Consider the following 18792-nt stretch of genomic DNA (forward strand, 5'->3'; position numbering starts at 1 on the left):
CTGACACGTTATTCTTCCAAAGCAATAGACTAAAAATGATTATTTTTATCAACTACTTTGTTTTTTATTAAAAATTATCTGAGTTGAGATATTTAAACATAGATTTCTAAACAATTAATGTTCAAGATATTTCTGTAAGAATCAGGAACAGTAACAAGTACTGTTACTTATTTAACACTATTCTAGAAGTCCCAGCCAATAATATAACAGAAGAAAAAGATAAGAATGGAATAATTTTTGGAAAAGAAGAAGCAAGACCATCACTTACCAAGAAAATCCAAGGCAAAAATAAAAACATGGTGTACTATGTGGTCCAGCAGTAAACAAAGTGCTGGAAATGACCTGTCAGTAATTATGGGAAAACTCCTAACTCTGTAGCTATAAAATCAATGTGATAGAACCTTATATATGCATATGGAAAAAAATCTTCAACATGTACAGAAAGTGAAAAAAGCAAATTGCAAAACAATATGTATAGTATGATACATTATTTTAGCCTACTTATGTGTGTGCATATGTGTACAAATGCATAGAAAAGATTTTGGAAGAATATACATAAAATGTTTAATACAATTTCCTACTTAAAAAGAGAAAGGAATTGGGCAGAAGGCAAAGCCAGAAAGCCAGAAATTAACACTTTACTTCATATATTCTAAAGCTGAGATTTTTGCTTGGGGTAGAAGGGTTTTTGTTTGTTTGTTTGTTGGCTTTTTTGTTTTTTAACTTTTTGGTGCTAAGGACCAAACCTAGGGCCTCACACTTGGTAGACAAGCGTTCTATTACTGAGTTAAATCTCCAGCCCCTTGGGGTAGAAATTTTTGCATCCTATTTGTAATTAGTTATGTTTCTATAATGCAATATTTAACATATTCTATATGAGAAAAGGAAAAAATGGAAACAAAATTTTTGTAAACATGGAGGGGTGGAGGGGCTGACGGGAGGTCAGGGGAATGGAGAAAAAAGTAAGAACCAAGATATATCATGTAAAGGTACAAATTCCCAATGATAAATGTTATCATATTGTATACCTAAAATGTACCAATAAACTTAATGAATAAAAAAAATTTAAAATATTTTAAACCAACCCACTGAAGGATAAAAACCTATGTCAAGTATATCTTTATCATTTTGTGTTGAGTTGAAATGTTAATTTTCTCATGTGGTCATTTCATAAGTAAAAAATTATAATTATGACAGCTTCAAAATTATCTTTCATTTTCAATTTCATCACTATTTCATCATTTTTTTTCTTTTCTCTATGCTATTTGCTGATATGTGAAAAAGAAGACTTGGAAGAGGAGAGAGAGGAATAAAAAAGAAGAAGAATTAGGAAAATTTGAGCAACTGCACAAGATACATGAAAGCACAATTTTTTTCTGACTGCATAAAGTTGCTAGTCACCTACCTCAGAGTGGTAGAAAACATCAACAGCTTTGAAAGTAGCCTTTTCTTATCATAGCACAGACAGGAGTGTGATTTAGCACAGGTGCCAATGACTGGAGGGCACCAGACAGCTCCCTTGCACAGACAGAACGAAAGGCAGCTGCTCCCTGCTCAGCTCTTTCTCAATTCTTTCTGAGTTTTGTAATAAAATTGTTCCACCCCAGAATTTGCCATTAAGTCTCCCTTATTATTATATGCCAACTCCTTTTTGTAAAACTGCAAATCACTATACAAATTGTTAGATGTGATTATTACCAATTCCTGCAAATTACTTTTTAATGCGTTTCCTCCTTTCTCTAATCAACACCTCACCATAAAAATAAATACATGATGGGAATTCAAATTAAACAACACCAAAAAAACACAATACCTAGTGCCTGAAATGTGCAGATCTCTGCACTGTGGGAGAAATGAGAGATGAATAAGACATAGGGCATATTCTCATCTCTAAAAACCCTAATAATATAATAGTGAGAACAGATAAGCAAACAGCCACTTTAATATCAGACTGAATTTAATAAAGTCTTTAATAACCATAAGGATCAGGGAGAGCAGGGTGATTCCAAACCAGACGGCTTCAAAAAGTGTCATGTGGGAAATGATATGTCATTTGGACCTGAAAATGAGGAGAAAAAGGTATTCCAAGAAAGATCCATATTACATGAAAGGCTTAAGGGTGAAAATTACTAGTAAAGTTTGATGGGAGAGAGAAGGTCATGGAAAAGAGCAGCAGAAATGATTTATGGGAATAAACCTGAAAAAGAAAGTTGGAGCCAAAGTTACCAACAGCATCCCAGTAAGTATGTCCACTTTTATCTGAGGATCCTTTTTTTCTGGTTTTCCCTTATTTCTTGTATGGAAGCTATATAATATGATGACTTTCCTGAATTTTACTGTATTTACTAAATTTGGTATTTAAGTCAAATACAAAAGCTTTGTCATTTCCAAATTGCTTCATTTCTAACCTGATTACTAAAGAAAGATTATTCCCACTTCCAACATGAAGAGAGACTGGCTTGCTGGGCCACCAGAGGAGACTGTATTTTAGTCCTCATCTGCTTTCAAAGTGGTTTGGAAATCTCAAGAGGGGAAGAAAGCTTCCTAATAAGGTACTGAGGAGGAAGGGCTTGAAACTGGTGACAGCCAGGAAGGAAGCTGAAATGGGCTGTCCATGAACCTATGCAGAGCTTGAATGATGTCATTTTGGGACTCTCTAGAAAACATTTGTGTTTGAAGCCCTCTTCTCTAAACACACACACACACACACACACACACACACACACACACCAATAAACTCATATACACCCTCCACAAATATATTCTACACAGACCTTTGGCTTTGAGGCAAATTTATCAAATCATTTTGTAAACGATAGCAAAAAAAATTTAACACTCATAGATAGTGATTTTTTTAATTAATTATATTGGTACATTTTAGGTATACAATATAATGACATTCATCATTGGAAATTTGCACCTTTACATAGTTTCTCTTGGTTCTTATTTTCCCCCCTTCCCCTGCCCTCCCTCAACCCCTCCATCCCTCCCTATCTACAAAGACTTTGTTTCCATTTTTTCTTTTTCTCATATTAATCCCATTTCCTTCTATCCTTTCCCCTACCCCTCCCACTTCCCCTTCCCCTTTGCCCCTTTTCTTCCTATTTCACATTATCTATTATACCTTTTAGTCCTTATTTACACTTTCAGTTTCTCACACTAGAGAAACCATTCAGTATTTACACTTGTGTGTCCTATCACAGTGATATATGTGCGCCCATGTTCATACCAGCACAATTCGTGATAGCTAAAACTTGGAAACAACCCAATTGCCCATCAACTGGAGACTGGATAAAGAAAATGTGGGTTTTTAAAATAAAATGGAGTACTATTCAGCCATAAAGAATGAGAACTAGAGACACTTATAGCTAAATGGATGCACACTGAGGCAATACTCAAGTGAAATAAATAGATAGTGATTTTTTAAACAGGGAAAAATAACAATCCTTTCATAATGTTTGCTTGCATAAGCAACCTGGGAGGACAAAAACAGCACAGAAAGTTAAAAATACTGTTGAATTGATTTCTAAGACTTCCGGGGTAGGGGGATCTAACAACTATCTTACTAGATTCCGAAAAGACTGTCAGGTTGAACATTTCCTTCATTGAAAGGATTCACCCACATGAAGGATTTTCTTGGCAAAAATTTTCAGTTGATATTTTAGAGACACTAGTTGTGGAAATAGTTATCATGGCTGGTTGAAAGGGCAGGTTCAAAAGCTGTGGGAAGTCACCTTCTAATTACATCAGGCCAGAATTCTGAGTCCAGCCTCCAATCCTGGAGTTGATTAATGAAAAGTACACAATAGGAATTTCCAGAACACTTATTGGCAGCCTGGTTGCCACTGATCTGCTGTCCCTTTTTTTTTTCTAAAACAGGTTCATTTTCCTTTCTGATTGTAACAATACTTAATTCTCAATGGCAAATTGTTGTAAGGTACAAAAAATTTAAAAAAGAAATAACCATAATTATACCAGGTAAATATAACAACTTTTCCTTTGGACGTTTTCCTAGGCTACCTCAACAGTTTCAAAATATTAACTTATATAAGATGTATCATAAGGTTGACTTGACAGATGTGTATAAAAAGGAAAGAAACCTATCCATGCAAAATGAAAAAAAAAGGATCCTTGCAAAATCACATGAACTACATTAAACTATGTCTGCAGATTCAGCTGCTTAAATTTTCTCTCTAAATGCAATAAAGGCAATACAGTAGAAAATACAATAAAACATTCTTTTAGGGTAAGATCTTCATTACTAGGAACATGCACCACAGTAACAATACAAATGGTTATTCTAGTTAAACAAGGTTGAGTGATTTCCCCACTTGCCTCTCTATAATCTTGGGACATGATGAAGAAATTGTTACCTAAGTAAATTTTATAAAGGCTACAGTAGGCCCAATACAGAAAACAAAGAAAACAAAAACAATATTCAAAGCTGCAATAAAAAGCAACACAATTTAATTCTACCAGCAGATGTTTGCTCAGTGCTATTTATTTTTCCTTTTGTAGGACTGCAAAAAAAAAAAATAAAAATCCTAGGTACATCATGCTTCTGGATTCAATATATATGTCAAATATATATTTGATTTTCAATTAATTCTGCAAATATCCAATTCACTCACAAGAGATTAGAATGAAATGTCAGTTAAATTTACATATGATGTTCAATGCTTCTGGATTTGTGTTTTTATTCATTTTCATTTTGCAGAGATTGTCATTTGCTGAATATTAGCATACACTTTTTACTTAAAAAAGTTCTTTGCTAAACACAACTGACCTATTTTAGTGTGTAACATATGAAGATTTTTCTAGGAAAGGATCACAAACCAACACAGTTTTAGGCAGCAGTAAGCAACTCCTCTTATGGAGGAAATCTCTCACCTGGACCTCAGAAGTATAAGGACAAGTTTGACCCACTCAGAGATGGCTTATAGTATATTTATCTCTGCTGGTCTCCTGGAGTTATAATGATTGCTGTCAGCAGGGATGCCCTTTCCTCTCACAGAGCTGACACTGCTGAGTACAAATTAAAGCAAAATCAGATTTTTTTTAGTGTCTGAAAGTGTTGTGGCAATGCAGGAGGGGCAGAATCTTTCCTTCCATAGCTTTCTTTTCACTATTTCAAGTTTGTCAAGGAAACTCAGCACCAGAAACTTAAACAGAGATGATGAAGACTGAATGGGGACATTTTTATTGCTGAGGGAAGTGAAGCTCCCTCACCATTACAAAAACAGTAAGAGGAACCCTTGTCCTCAGCTTAATTTCATTCTCATAGTTTAATTAGCTAGAACCAAAAAATGTGAGTTTCTACTATAAGTAGTCCAAAAGATTAAGTTTGCAAATTTCTAAAAAAAAAATAAATTCCACTTTTTAAAAGAAATCAGAGAAATAGACAATTGTTGACAAGTTTAGGATTTTATGTCAAGTATTAGAGATTCTTGGATTAAAGTTTCAGGATTTCACAATGGCAGAAACAATGAAGTACCTTCAAATCGCTGATGAAACGCTTACTATAAATGCAATCTATGATTAATACTCATAGTCATATTTTTCTGTAGCTTCATGGTATTTCACACCAAAAGTGAAAGTCAAATCCTCTTCTGACTAAAGCCTTAATTGTACAGAGGTATGGTAATGTGGTAGTGGCAGATTATCAAATGTCACACTGCTTTTACAAACTATCCTACAAGAAGTTACTAGTATACTGTGAAATATTAATAATTAAAAACAAATCACACTTGTCAAAATAAATACATTTGTCTCCTATCATGTCCTCCTATCCAGGCTTGCACTTGTTTTCTGAAGTGGCAGGTGTCAAAAGGGATCTTTTTGTTGTAGTACATATGTCCAATTATGCACATGGTTTGGAGAAGACCTGACAGCAGATTGAAATGATTAAATACATGCAAACAGAATGGTGCAGCAAAAGAGGAGCATTCTCTGGAATTATTATTCTGGGAGAATCAAAGACAATAGAGTAAGCCCCAACCTGGTAATTTCCCATCCGTGATATTAGACCCAGGCCTTTTCACCTGTACATTCCTATCCCTACTACAGAGCCTGGACACAGGACCCCAATAACTCAGGTTTATTCATCAACAAAGTGACAAAGTCAGTGTTCCCAGAGGGATTAACATTTCTTATACAATTTCAGCAATCAAGTTCCTCAGTTTCATACCTACCTTTTAAACCCATCACTAATTCACGTGATTTTCTCACACATCAAAATGGAAATTATCCATCATCCTCCGCTTCTAAGATTTCACTTTCTCATTCATCTCTATTCTTAAAATAAACCAGATACCCATGGACTAGCTTAGAATGAAGCCACTAATTGCCAAAGTGTCCCAGGAGTCTGCCTGCAGCATCCTTCTCTGAAAGGAGATATTTTCAACCTCATTTGTTTTCTGTTTCCAAAGTTTAATAAGTCACAAATGATATGAACTTCATCTGTTTACCTGAGAAAGTCATATTTCTTTTATCATTTACTTAATTCAGATCATGACACTAGAGTGACACTGATCACCCCTAAATGTGGTTAGCACTGTAGTCCTATTGTCTTCCCCCCAAGAAAGGCATGTGCATCTTCTGCCCTATGCTTGTGCATATATGAGGCATGAAGAAGGAGAGGAAACAAGGCAAGGAAGACTATCCATGGGCTACAGATGCAGAGAAAGCATAAACTTAAGTGTCACCACCTAAGTGCTCCCAAGGACTAAAGATGTGACACTAAGTCAGTTTCTGATGTGGTGGATATTTATTTGAGACTGATTAATACTTCAGTGATTAGTAATTCCTTCTAAGATCATATGAGGCCTCTACATTTCTAAAACATTTGTGAAAATTTTCAGGGAAAACCTTTGTCTTAAAATTTGAAAAATATTGTTTTCCATCACAATACCATATCTAATTTCCATCTGTAATGATAACAGATATGTTCTCCCAAGTGGTTATTTTTTGGGGGCACTTACTTCTTCTGAGTGAAAAAGAAATACTTACTTTTAAATTATGCTCTTTGACAAAAATTCTGATGGTAAAGACTCAAATGTCAGTGATTTTTAATGGTGATAATTATTAGAAATATCAATTCTAGGTTTTGTTTTCATGGCTGTTCTTTTCCCAGGAAAAGAAAACAAGATTGGCAAAGTTTGCTCATAAAGGGAATAAACACATATAAGTGCCTGCTGACACCAGAACTTTAGCACTTGTAGCCCATGGGGATATTTATAACATCCTAGAGGAAAATTTGTGCATAGCCTCATTGAGTACCTTGGCACAAAGAAAGGGTGATCTGAAAATGCAGTTGGAATATAGTCTTGAAATATCATCTTTAGGAGATCTGGACCAGGTTACTACCAGATCATGAAGGGTATACAGGACCACTATAAGTGCTAAAACTTGGAAAAAATCTGTTTATTCAGAACTGGCTCAGCAGGGGAGAGAGGCAGCTGGAGTGTGTAGGTCTGGGGAAGGAAGGGTTCTGCAAGAAACCCTGTAAGTGTGTCTCCCAGGGCTTGCTGAACTTCAATTTTAGTAAAAGCCACTATCATAAACACAGGCACATGGAAGTGTCTGAGTGCACTTCCATGCAACAAATTGTAGAACAGGAAGAGATACAAAATAATTTAGGCATTCATACATGTACAGTTCCAATTCTGGCCTGAGAATCCCTCCTCAGAAGGAGCTAGGGCATTTTGGCATGTCATGGGAACAGGCAGATGTCTAATTCCAGACTCTCAAGACCCATCAGCTCCGCAGCAAGCCCAAAGCTTCCTGTCAATGTTGTTAATGGCAAAGCTAAGCACACGAGCATCTTCCGTCAAGGTGCTCCTAATAGCATCGTGATTATCAAGTGATTGAGGACAATCATAGGTGGAAAAAAGAAAATGGCCTATTAGGACTTTATGGCCACCTCCCCTCCTCCCCACAGAGCTACTTTCTTTCCACAGGCACAACAGGGCGTTGACCTGCAGGAGATTGACCGTAGCGTTTCCTGGTTCTATTTTCAGCTACTACAAGTTAAAAATCTAACCCCGTAGTGAGGAATTGGATGGGAGATCTACCCTATGGCTATAAATATATACTAGACTTTCAAAGAATTGTTTTATGTAGGTTATTACTTTATACTCTGGCTGCTACTTTTCTCATTTTTGTTTAACAAAAACAATTTAACATAAATTCCAAATGGAATATACTCATTCTTATGTAGTTTTTTTTTTCATGATCACAACCAAGAATCCACTATTTTTCTAATACATAGCTCCTCCAACTCACAGCATTCCATCAGGCAGAAGATGAGCTACTACAGAAGATTGAAGCTGGTGTCTAAAAATATAAACAGAAATCCTGATTTCTTCTCCTGATTCCATGAACTTTTGGGAAATCTTGTAGTCCATAATTGAAAAATGTTGCTGATAGCAAAGCAATTTATATAGAATTTCAGATATAGAAGATAAGATTGCAATTAGTGACCAGGAAAAGATAAATTGCTTTAAAATTGTAAGGGAACATGAGAAATCAATTCAGCAGCTGTTAGACGATGGAAAGAAGAATAACATAAGACTGATTGGAGTCAATGAAGAAAGAGGAGAGAGTGCAGAGGACATAAAAAAACTGTTCACAGAAGTGATGGCAGAAAACTTCCCAAGGAGGGGAAAAGAACTTGACATACAGATAAGTGAGGCATATAGGACTCCAGCTAGCCTTGATCAAAAAAAAAAAATCTACACATAGGCATATAATAGTTAGGATTCCAGAAATCCAACAGAAGAACAAAATTCTACAAGCAGTGAGAGAAAAGAAACAAATCACACACAAAGGAAAGCCCATCAGAATCACAGCAGACTTCTCAATGCAAACCCTCAAGTCAAGAAGAGCTTGGAGTGATGTATTTCAAGCCCTAAAGGAAAACAGCCTCCAACCCAGATTGATGTACCCTGCAAAACTCTCTTTCAAAATTGATGGAGAAGTAAGATACTTTCATAATAAAAACCACCTCAGGAATTTCATGAATACCAAACTAGCACTCCAAAAAATTTTAGGCAATACCCTAGGAAAAGACAATAGGATCACAACCCCAGGAAGCCCAGCAAAATGAATCCATTGGGCGTGACAAATTAAATGCAAAGGGGGAGAACCCAACAAAAAGAAAAAGTCATGACAAGGCTTTTAAAACTTTTAACTTCATCTCCCTAATGACTGTATAATTCAATCTTGTTGTTGGACTGATTAGTATTTTTCTGATTCTAGAGTTGCACGCCTTTCCTTGTGCTATACTGGCTATTTATCATCTTCTTATATCTACTTTTTAATTGGGTTGTTTATTAATGAGCTGTAAGAGCTCTTTATATATTCTGCTCATAGGTTATATGCATTGGAAATATGGTCTGTTTAAGGACTACTTTTGTTTTGTTTTGTTTTGGTACCAGGGATCAAACTCGGGGCCTTGCGCTTGCACAGCAGGCGGCGAAACCACTGGGCTAAATCCCCGGCCCAGGACTACTTTTCATTTTAATGATGTCATATATTACAGAAACAAAGAGGTGAAAAAAAATTAAACTTTCCCAGTCATGTTCTCTGGACACATAATGTGGAAACCATTTTTTAAATGTTCTGATAATATATTCTCTGTTTCTCAATGTTATTTGGTTAGGAAACTAATTTCATCAAAGAATATCTATTAACCTATTAACAACTTCCAGCACCCCAACTGTCACCTATCAGTTATAAAGTGGTTAGGACACACTAGTTTAAATGTGTCAACCCATTCTGCCACAGAGCATAATCTCATTCTATAAGGATGTTTGCTTTTGAGAAGGCATCTTAGCTCATTCTTTTATTCTCTACTAGATGCCTTTAATCACAGATTCAATCTGCTTTAGTGCTTCAGGCTCTGGAGTAATTACCACTCATAAACTGAGTAAATTATATCTCTGTGTCTCTTTCCTCAACTCTAAATGAATGAACATATAGTCATATGTTGTTTAATGATAGGGATACATTCTCAGAGATGCATCTCATGGTTAGGCAATTTCATTGTTGGTCAGACATTACCGAGTGTCCTTACAAAAACCTAAAAGTTATAGGAAATCACTCAGTGTGGCTTCAAAAGATGTGGCGAACATGAGAAGGAAGAGGTTGCTGCCAGAGTAATATGCAGACTATTTTACTATAATATTTTTATAAGTAGAGAGACTATGGTCTAAAGTAAAGATAAAAGTTACAGTATGGTAAATGCATAAATCAGAACACAGGCATTTAGTACCATCACCAAGTGTTGCATACTGTCCTAGCAACACAATGGGCTTATTTCCACCAGCATCACCACCATCTGTGAGAAATGTGTTACACCATGATTTTACAACATCTAAGACATCACTAGGTGATAAGAATTTTTCTCCTGTATTATCTTGTGAAGCCACCACTGTAAATGTGGTCCATTGCTGAGGGAAGGGTCATTGTACAGTGTGTAACTATGGACCCAATTAGCTGACCCCATACAAAGATTGTGTATTCCCCCGGAATACTCAATAAATACTAGCTATTACTGACATCATTATTAATATTCAATGAAGATTGAGACCGGTCCTTCATCCTCACAAAATAAACAAGGTCCTCATATTTAGACCTGCTCTTCCTTTCATTCTATATGCTCAAAGATGGTCCCTTCCGCCCACATTTTGACTGAGTAGTAATGGTCAGTAGGTAAGGGAAACCTGGCCCTTAATCTCTTTCCTGCCTCACATCATCTCAAATAGTAAACCATATTTAAGTACACAGGTAGGCAGACCTGGGCTCAGTTCTTTAACAACCACTGTTTTCACTTTCTCACTAAGGTTTTCTACATTTTGATATAAATAGTTTCAATTGCCTCAGCTGCCAGATCAACCATAATCCTGCAGGAAAAGATTGACTAGAAATGATTTTATATCTTGTGGGGGGCCTTGCCCCCCCGCTAGAACTCTTGAGTGCCTTTTATGGACATATCCGGGCCTGCTGCAAATCTACCCGGCAACAAGGAAGTAGCCCCAGTACCCTCCTCTTGCTCCTCCCCTCTAGCCCTACGGTATATATGTTGTAACAGCTTCTGCAATAAACGAGACTTGATCAGAAACCTGTCTTGTCTCCATCTCTCGTGTCCCCTGTCCCCTCTCATCCTCGCTCCCCCTCTAGGGTCTCCGTTGACTTACCCGCGGGCCGGGACAAGTGGCGCCCAACGTGCGGCCAGAGAACGGGGGATCCAGTGAAGGACGCTGCTCAGGGGCCCTAAGATTAAGATTGAGGAACAAAGAGCACACTCGACACGGGAGAGGCTTGCAATTGACGTGGACCTGCCGTCTTTTTGCACCTCGGTAAGTTGAGCAGCGATTATGGGACAGGGCATTAGTCAGCACGAATTGTTTGTGCAAGGTCTCAAGAAGACATTACAGGCACGAGGGGTAAAGGTTACAGTCAAACAGTTGTTAAGATTTTTTGATTATATTAAAGATCTCTGTCCCTGGTTCCCTGCTGAGGGAACCATTGACGAACAGAGATGGAAAAAGGTGGGGGAAGCTCTCCAGGATTATTATGCCACTTGCGGACCCGGGAAGGTCCCTATTGCGGCGTTCTCATATTGGAATTTGATTAATGATATTATTTCTCATAAAGCGAGGGATCCACTGGTGGCGCAGGCTATACAGGCTGGGGAGGTAGCTCTCCGAGATGGTAAGGGGCTGACACCCGCCAGTGATTCTGACGCAGTCTCCCGGGCCAATATGGCGCCGGGGCCCAGGCCCGTTGAGACCACGACTTCTTTGTCAGACAAAGAAGAGGACTTGATGTCCTTTGACAGTGACGACGATCCCGCCCCCGACGGACATGACGTCCCTTCGGACCAACCCCAAACGGCCACGAACCCTGCCAAGCCCTGTAGGGCAGGGCCTCGCCGAACCCCTGCTTCCTTGCTTTCCGCCACCGCCTCTAGGACAGCCCCACCCTCGCGGAAGGTTCCGCCCCTATATCCCTCCCTTCAAGCCTATCGTGGCCCGCCTCCGCCCCCAGATCCGCCCCAAGAGGGCTCCGGGTCGGAGGAGCCCGCGGGGGGAGCATTGTGGGGCGACTCCGGATATCCCCCTCCTTATATCTCTTCAGGCCCCGACACTCCCACTCTGGCATGTCCTGTTGTTGATCCCCAAAAGGAACTCCGGGACAAAATAGAATTTCTAAAAGAACAGATAAGGTTAGAAAAGGAACACCAAGAACTTATTACCCAGCTTGAAGGCTTAAGAACAGGCAAAGCCCATAAAAATGTCCGTAGAGAAGACAAACTTAAGCCACGACCCCCCGTTAGAGGGGCGGCCCCTAGGGTGCCATCCGGGTCGGGAGTATCCCTGAAACTTAAAAATGCGGAAGCCTTTCCCGTAACTAAAACTACTGACGCACAGAGACAGGCGTGAAGACACCACAGTGGTTTTGATTTTAAGGTCATTAAAAAATTTAAAACGGCTGCAGCTCAATATGGGGCCACTGCACCTTACACCATGGCTATTTTAGAATCGGTGGCAGAAAATTGGCTCACCCCAATTGATTGGCAGACTCTGGCCCGCGCCACCCTTACAGGAGGTGATTATTTATTATGGAAATCTAAATATGTTAAAAATTGCCGAGAAACTGCTAGGCGCAATGCTCAGGCGGGGAATGGATGGGTGCTTGACATGCTCCTTGGGGAGGGGGCCTACGCCGCCAACGACCAACAAATACAATTTGATGCGGGGTTATATGCCCAGATTCAGACCGCCGCCACTAGGGCCTGGAAAAAGCTCCCCTCCAAAGGAGACGTGAGTGCCTCCCTCACTAACATTCGGCAGGGCCCAGACGAGCCATTTGCGGACTTTGTCCACCGCCTTCTCACGGCGGCAGGCCGGATTTTTGGGAGCGCGGAGACAGGGACAGATTTTGTTAAACAGCTTGCTTTTGAGAACGCCAATGCCGCCTGTCAGGCCGCTATCCGCCCCTATAAAAAGAAAACTGACCTTTCCGGCTACATTCGCCTTTGTTCTGAGATTGGGGCCGCCTACCAACAGGGCCTTGCCATGGCGGCCGCCATGCAAGGCTTCACAGTCAAACAATTTTTGCAACGCCACGTCGGCAATAAGTGTTTCCGGTGTGGGGCCACCGGCCATTTTGCTAGAGAATGCCCGACCACTAAAATGCAGGGCCCCAATGCTCCGCCCCCCGGGCCCTGCCCCCGATGTAATCGGGGGAGGCATTGGGCGAGTGAGTGCCGATCCAAAACTGATGCCCAGGGCCGACCCCTTCCCCCTCTTAAGGATTCGAATTCGGGAAACGGGAAAGGGGGCCAGCCCCAGGCCCCCAACTCCAAACAAATTTACGGGGCGCTCAATTTTGCTCCAATAAACAGCAATCCATTTCAGACCTCATCAGAGCCACAAAAGGAAGTGCCGGATTGGACCTCAGTGCCACCACCCACACAGTATTGACCCCAGAAATGGGAGTCCAGGCCCTCGCCACAGGAGTCTTTGGACCCTTACCTAGAGAGACTTTTGGCCTCGTAATAGGCCGAAGCAGTAGTACCATAAATGGGCTGTTGGTTTACCCAGGAGTGATAGATAATGACTACTCTGGGGAAATTAAAGTTATGGTTTCTTCTCCCAAAGTTATTAATACCATTCAATCAGGCCAAAGATTTGCTCAATTGCTACTCCTTCCCCTTCTCTCTACCTCTAATAAGGCTCTAAACAACGCCCGAGGCAGCCAGGGATTCGGCTCATCTGATGTTTACTGGTCAGAGATACTTTCAGCACAAAAGCCTCTCGTGACCTTGTGGTTAGATGGGAGACAATTTTCTGGGCTGGTTGACACTGGTGCCGATGTAACTATCATAAAGGGAGAGGATTGGCCTCAGGCATGGCCATTAAAAGACACCCTCACCCATCTCGGGGGTATAGGTCAGAGTGAAAATCCTAAACAAAGTGCCAAAGATCTGACCTGGAGAGACCAAGATGGTAATCAGGGCACCATTCAACCTTATATCATTTCAGGGTTACCTATTAATCTATGGGGAAGAGACTTACTATCACAAATGGGGATAATTATTTCCAGCCCCAATGAAATTGTCACTATGCAGATGTTTAAAAATGGGTACATTCCAGGAACGGGACTGGGGAAACACCCTACAAACCTTACTCACCCCATTGAGCCTGTCCCTCGGCCCCCTCGGGCAGGGCTAGGCCATTTTCCATAGGGGCCATTGACACTCCTGCGGCCCATGCTGAAAAGATTACCTGGCTCTCAGATGATCCAGTGTGGGTCGATCAGTGGCCCCTCTCTAAGGAGAAATTGTCAGCAGCTCAACAGTTGGTGCAGGAACAGCTTCATGCTGGCCATATTATTCCTAGCCACTCCCCTTGGAATACTCCCATTTTTGTCATTAAAAAACGGTCGGAAAAATGGAGACTCTTACAAGATCTTAGAGCAGTTAATAAAACCATGGTACTCATGGGAGCTTTACAACCTGGTCTCCCTTCGCCGGTAGCCATTCCCCTTGGGTATTACAAGATTATTATTGATTTAAAGGATTGCTTTTTCACCATTCCCTTACATCCTGCTGATCAAAAACGCTTCGCATTTAGCCTTCCAGTGACCAATTTCTGTACCCCAATGCAGCGCTTTCAGTGGCTGGTTCTGCCCCAAGGCATGGCCAATAGTCCCACCCTGTGCCAGTCATTTGTAGCCGCGGCACTCCAATCCACCCGAGACAATTGGCCTCAAATGTATATTATCCATTACATGGATGATATCCTTGTAGCGGGGCAATTAGGAAGTGAGGTTTTAGCTTGTTATGCTGACCTTCGACGGGCACTTGAATCTCATGGCCTCCAGATTGCCCCTGATAAGGTTCAACTAAAAGACCCTTATAACTACCTTGGATTTCAGATGAAGGGACGTCACATTTCCTCCCAAAAGCTTACCTTGCGGCTGGACGGTCTTAAGACTTTAAATGACTTCCAAAAATTGCTAGGAGACATTAATTGGCTTATGCCCTATTTAAAGCTCACTAAACATGACCTGAAGCCTCTCTATGATACCCTACAAGGTGATAACCACCCTACTTCACCTCGACAGCTCACTGCCGAGGGGCGCAAAGCCATCAGTACAGTGGAACAAGCCATTCAAAATCAAACAATTAATTTTATGGATTATAACTCTCCTTTACAGTATATCATCTGCAAAACCTCCCTCTCTCCCACTGCTGTCTTTTGGCAAACCGCTCCCCTTTTGTGGGTTCATCTCCCAGTTTCCCCTAAGCGGGTCTTTTACCCCTATTATGTTGCAGTTGCAGACCTAGTTATCTTGGGCAGAGACCATGGAAAGATGTACTTTGGAAAAGAACCTGATGTCATTATCCAACCCTACCCTAAGGACCAGGTCGATTGGCTTATACAAACCACCGATTCCTGCCCAATTGCTCTTGCTTCTTATTCAGGGTTATTGGACAACCACTATCCTCCCAGCAAACTTATTGACTTTGCCAACAGACATGACTTCATTTTCCCGAAGATCACTTCTTGCTTTCCTCTGCCAGAGGCTCTACCCGTTTTTACAGACGGTTCTTCCACTGGAATGGCTGCCTATGTGTGGGATGATAACATTGTCCAGTTCCAAACCGCCCACTCTTCGGCCCAGTTAACCGAGCTCCAGGCAGTCATAGCGGTCTTTACCGCATTTCCTGCCTGAGCTTTTAATCTCTTTACTGACAGTGCTTACATTGCCCAATCTGTTCCCTTATTAGAAACATGTGGACTGATCAAACTTGCCTCTCAGACTGGTGGTCTTTTCCTCCAATTACAAGATCTAATCAGAAAACGATCCAAATCCTTTTTCATTGGGCACCTTCGAGCCCACTCTAACCTACCCGGCCCACTTGCAGAGGGCAACCGCTTAGCAGACCTAGCCACAAGACCTCAGGCTTTTGCCTATTCAATAAATACTGATGCCCCCAGTCCGATTGACCAAGCACAGAAGGCACACCAATTCCATCATCTTAATGCTCACACGCTTCGCCTTATGTATAAGCTTACTAGAGAACAAGCTAGACAAATTGTTAAGGCCTGCCCTACGTGCACTCTGCACCTTCCTACACCTCATCTGGGAGTTAATCCTCGTGGCTTGATTCCAAATGCCCTATGGCAAATGGACATCACACATTACCCTAAATTTGGAAATCTTAAATATATACATGTCAACATTAATACATATAGTGGATTCATATTTGCCACCCTGCAATCTGGGGAAGCTACTAAACACGTCATTGCTCATCTCCTCACTGCCTTCTCAGTGCTTGGCTGCCCACAACAAATTAAAACAGATAATGGTCCTGGCTATATCAGCTCTGGCTTCTCCAAATTTTACAAACAATTTACAATAACACATATAACGGGAATCCCATATAATCCACAGGGACAAGGCATTATAGAAAGGGCTAATCTCACACTTAAAATTACTTTAGACAAAATAAAAAAGGGGGAATGGTATCCTACTAAGGGGTCTCCTAGAAATCTGATATCACATGCACTATTTATTCTTAACTTCTTAAATTTGGATGCCAAAGGTTTATCTGCAGCCAATCGTTTCTGGCAACCAGAGACGCAACGACAATTTGCCTCGGTGATGTGGAAAGACCCCCTGGACCACTCATGGCACGGGCCGGATCCTGTACTTATCTGGGGCTGAGGATCGGTGTGTATTTACTCCAAGGAAATGAAGTCAGCCAGGTGGCTCCCAGAACGCCTAGTAAAACAAGTTGATAGGTGTGCTGATGATGCCGATGACCTGACGTTGTCCAATCTTAACCAGTTAACAATGGCACCTACAATTACAATCTAATAATCATCAAGAGTATAGTATAATTCAATTTGGCTAGTTATATTTGGGTGCACCCTAATTTTACACACTGTCTTATATGTTTGTCTATTGTCTGTTGTTTGTGTTTGTACAGTTGAGCTCAATATGTTCCTTCCTCTTCAAAGGATATTCGCCTATTGTTAAATTGACTTATAGATAATATTATTAAACTAAAGACATGCTTTTCTTCCCAGGTTGTTAATTGATCAAAGTACCACTGAAATTTATTTTATGAAAGTGACGTGCATTGTTACCCACACGCAACAATCAAATTACAATTAACAGTTATAAAATAAAAAGATATATATTCTTAATTGTTTGTCAAAACGATTATAGATGGGAACTCCCTTTGATGAATATAGAAGTGGCCACCCAGAAAATGATTATTCTGGTCTTAATTCATTAAAGGGACCCCCTAGTAAATTTTATATTATATAATCTTATGGGAGACATATCACAATGAATATTATCTAAATATGTTATAAATTGATTGTATTGGTTGTCCTTGATATTTAAGCACTAAATATGTTGTTACAAAACGTTCATATTGGTTAAGTTCTGAATATGTTATTGTAGCATGTCCACATTGGTTATCTTCAAAAGCTTAATCAGGGTAGCTTAACTCTCTTATTCACAGTCTAGCCTTAAATGAACATTGCTGTTTTTATGCCAACAAATCTGGGATCGTCAGGGGAAAAATTCGCGAACTTCAGGAAGATTTAAACAGATGACGACAAAAATTCACTCAAAATCCCCTCTGGACTGGCCTCAATGGTTTCCTCCCTTATCTCCTCCCTTTGCTGGGACCCTTATTGGGTCTACTCTTGCTCATTTCTTTAGGGCCCGTACTTTATAACAAAATCATGGCCTTTCTTAGAGCCCAGATAGAGGCAATAAAAACAGCACCCATACAGGTCTACTATAATAGATTGGCAATGGCTGACCAGGACGAATGTCGGACCATCGATTAGGTCCTTGCCGTGGCGAAGTGTTCTCGCCCCACCTGGTGAGTGGGCTGGCAAGCCAATGACGGGCAACTGAGCAAGCGTGCCATGCAATGAGAGAGCCCTCGTGTGCCGCCTAAGACAGGTGCCAGAGCCTTGATTCTCTGGTTAACCGATGACGGGTAAGGTGCACGGTGCAGACACGTGTGTTGCTCTGACCCAAGACAGGCTCAGCCCCCGCAGGCTTGGCTCTCCTGACGCCTTTCTAAAATTATAATTTTAAAGGGAGGACCTGTGGGGGGCCTTGCCCCCCCGCTAGAACTCTTGAGTGCCTTTTATGGACATATCCGGGCCTGCTGCAAATCTACCCGGCAACAAGGAAGTAGCCCCAGTACCCTCCTCTTGCTCCTCCCCTCTAGCCCTACGGTATATATGTTGTAACAGCTTCTGCAATAAACGAGACTTGATCAGAAACCTGTCTTGTCTCCATCTCTCGTGTCCCCTGTCCCCTCTCATCCTCGCTCCCCCTCTAGGGTCTCCGTTGACTTACCCGCGGGCCGGGACAATATCTAAGTGTGGTCTTTTATCTTGAACAGTTCTGGCTTTGTTGGCTTTAAGTAGAGTCTACTCCTCCCCATGTAGTTCACAAAAAGTACTAAGAAATATATAATATTGATTCCTAGAGTATTATATTAACATCCTCTGGGTTAAATGAATCAGCCTCATTAAAGATCTTTTATATGGAAATAGTTTAATTTTTAATGAAAGATCAATATAGAATAAACAATGTTCATCTAACTTTTGACCAGAGCTACAAACTGAATACTTGTGTCTCCTTGACCCCAAACTCATATGCTGAATTCCTAATGCCCAAGGTGATATTAAGAAGTTAGGGCTTTGGGTGGTGACTATGTCAGAATGGTAAACCCTTCAT

At 40.6% G+C, this 18792-nt stretch overlaps 1 protein-coding gene and 1 long non-coding RNA gene across 2 annotated transcripts in view; one reads left to right on the top strand and one right to left on the bottom strand.

Moving 5' to 3' along the window:
* The window catches only part of Samd5 (sterile alpha motif domain containing 5), a 425986-nt gene that overhangs the window by 260423 nt on the left and 146771 nt on the right, over window positions 1–18792 (bottom strand). The gene's annotated exons all lie outside the window — the stretch shown is intronic.
* LOC147823336 (uncharacterized) lies at window positions 10699–18332 on the top strand. The gene is made up of 2 exons (XR_015444082.1): window positions 10699–11360; window positions 16622–18332. It is a non-coding gene; the product is annotated as an uncharacterized LOC147823336 (long non-coding RNA).

Source organism: Heterocephalus glaber, unplaced genomic scaffold, assembly GCF_053883595.1.
Source record: "Heterocephalus glaber isolate CG9 unplaced genomic scaffold, H.glaber_assembly_v1.0 deba00001593, whole genome shotgun sequence".
Lineage (NCBI taxonomy): Eukaryota > Metazoa > Chordata > Mammalia > Rodentia > Bathyergidae > Heterocephalus > Heterocephalus glaber.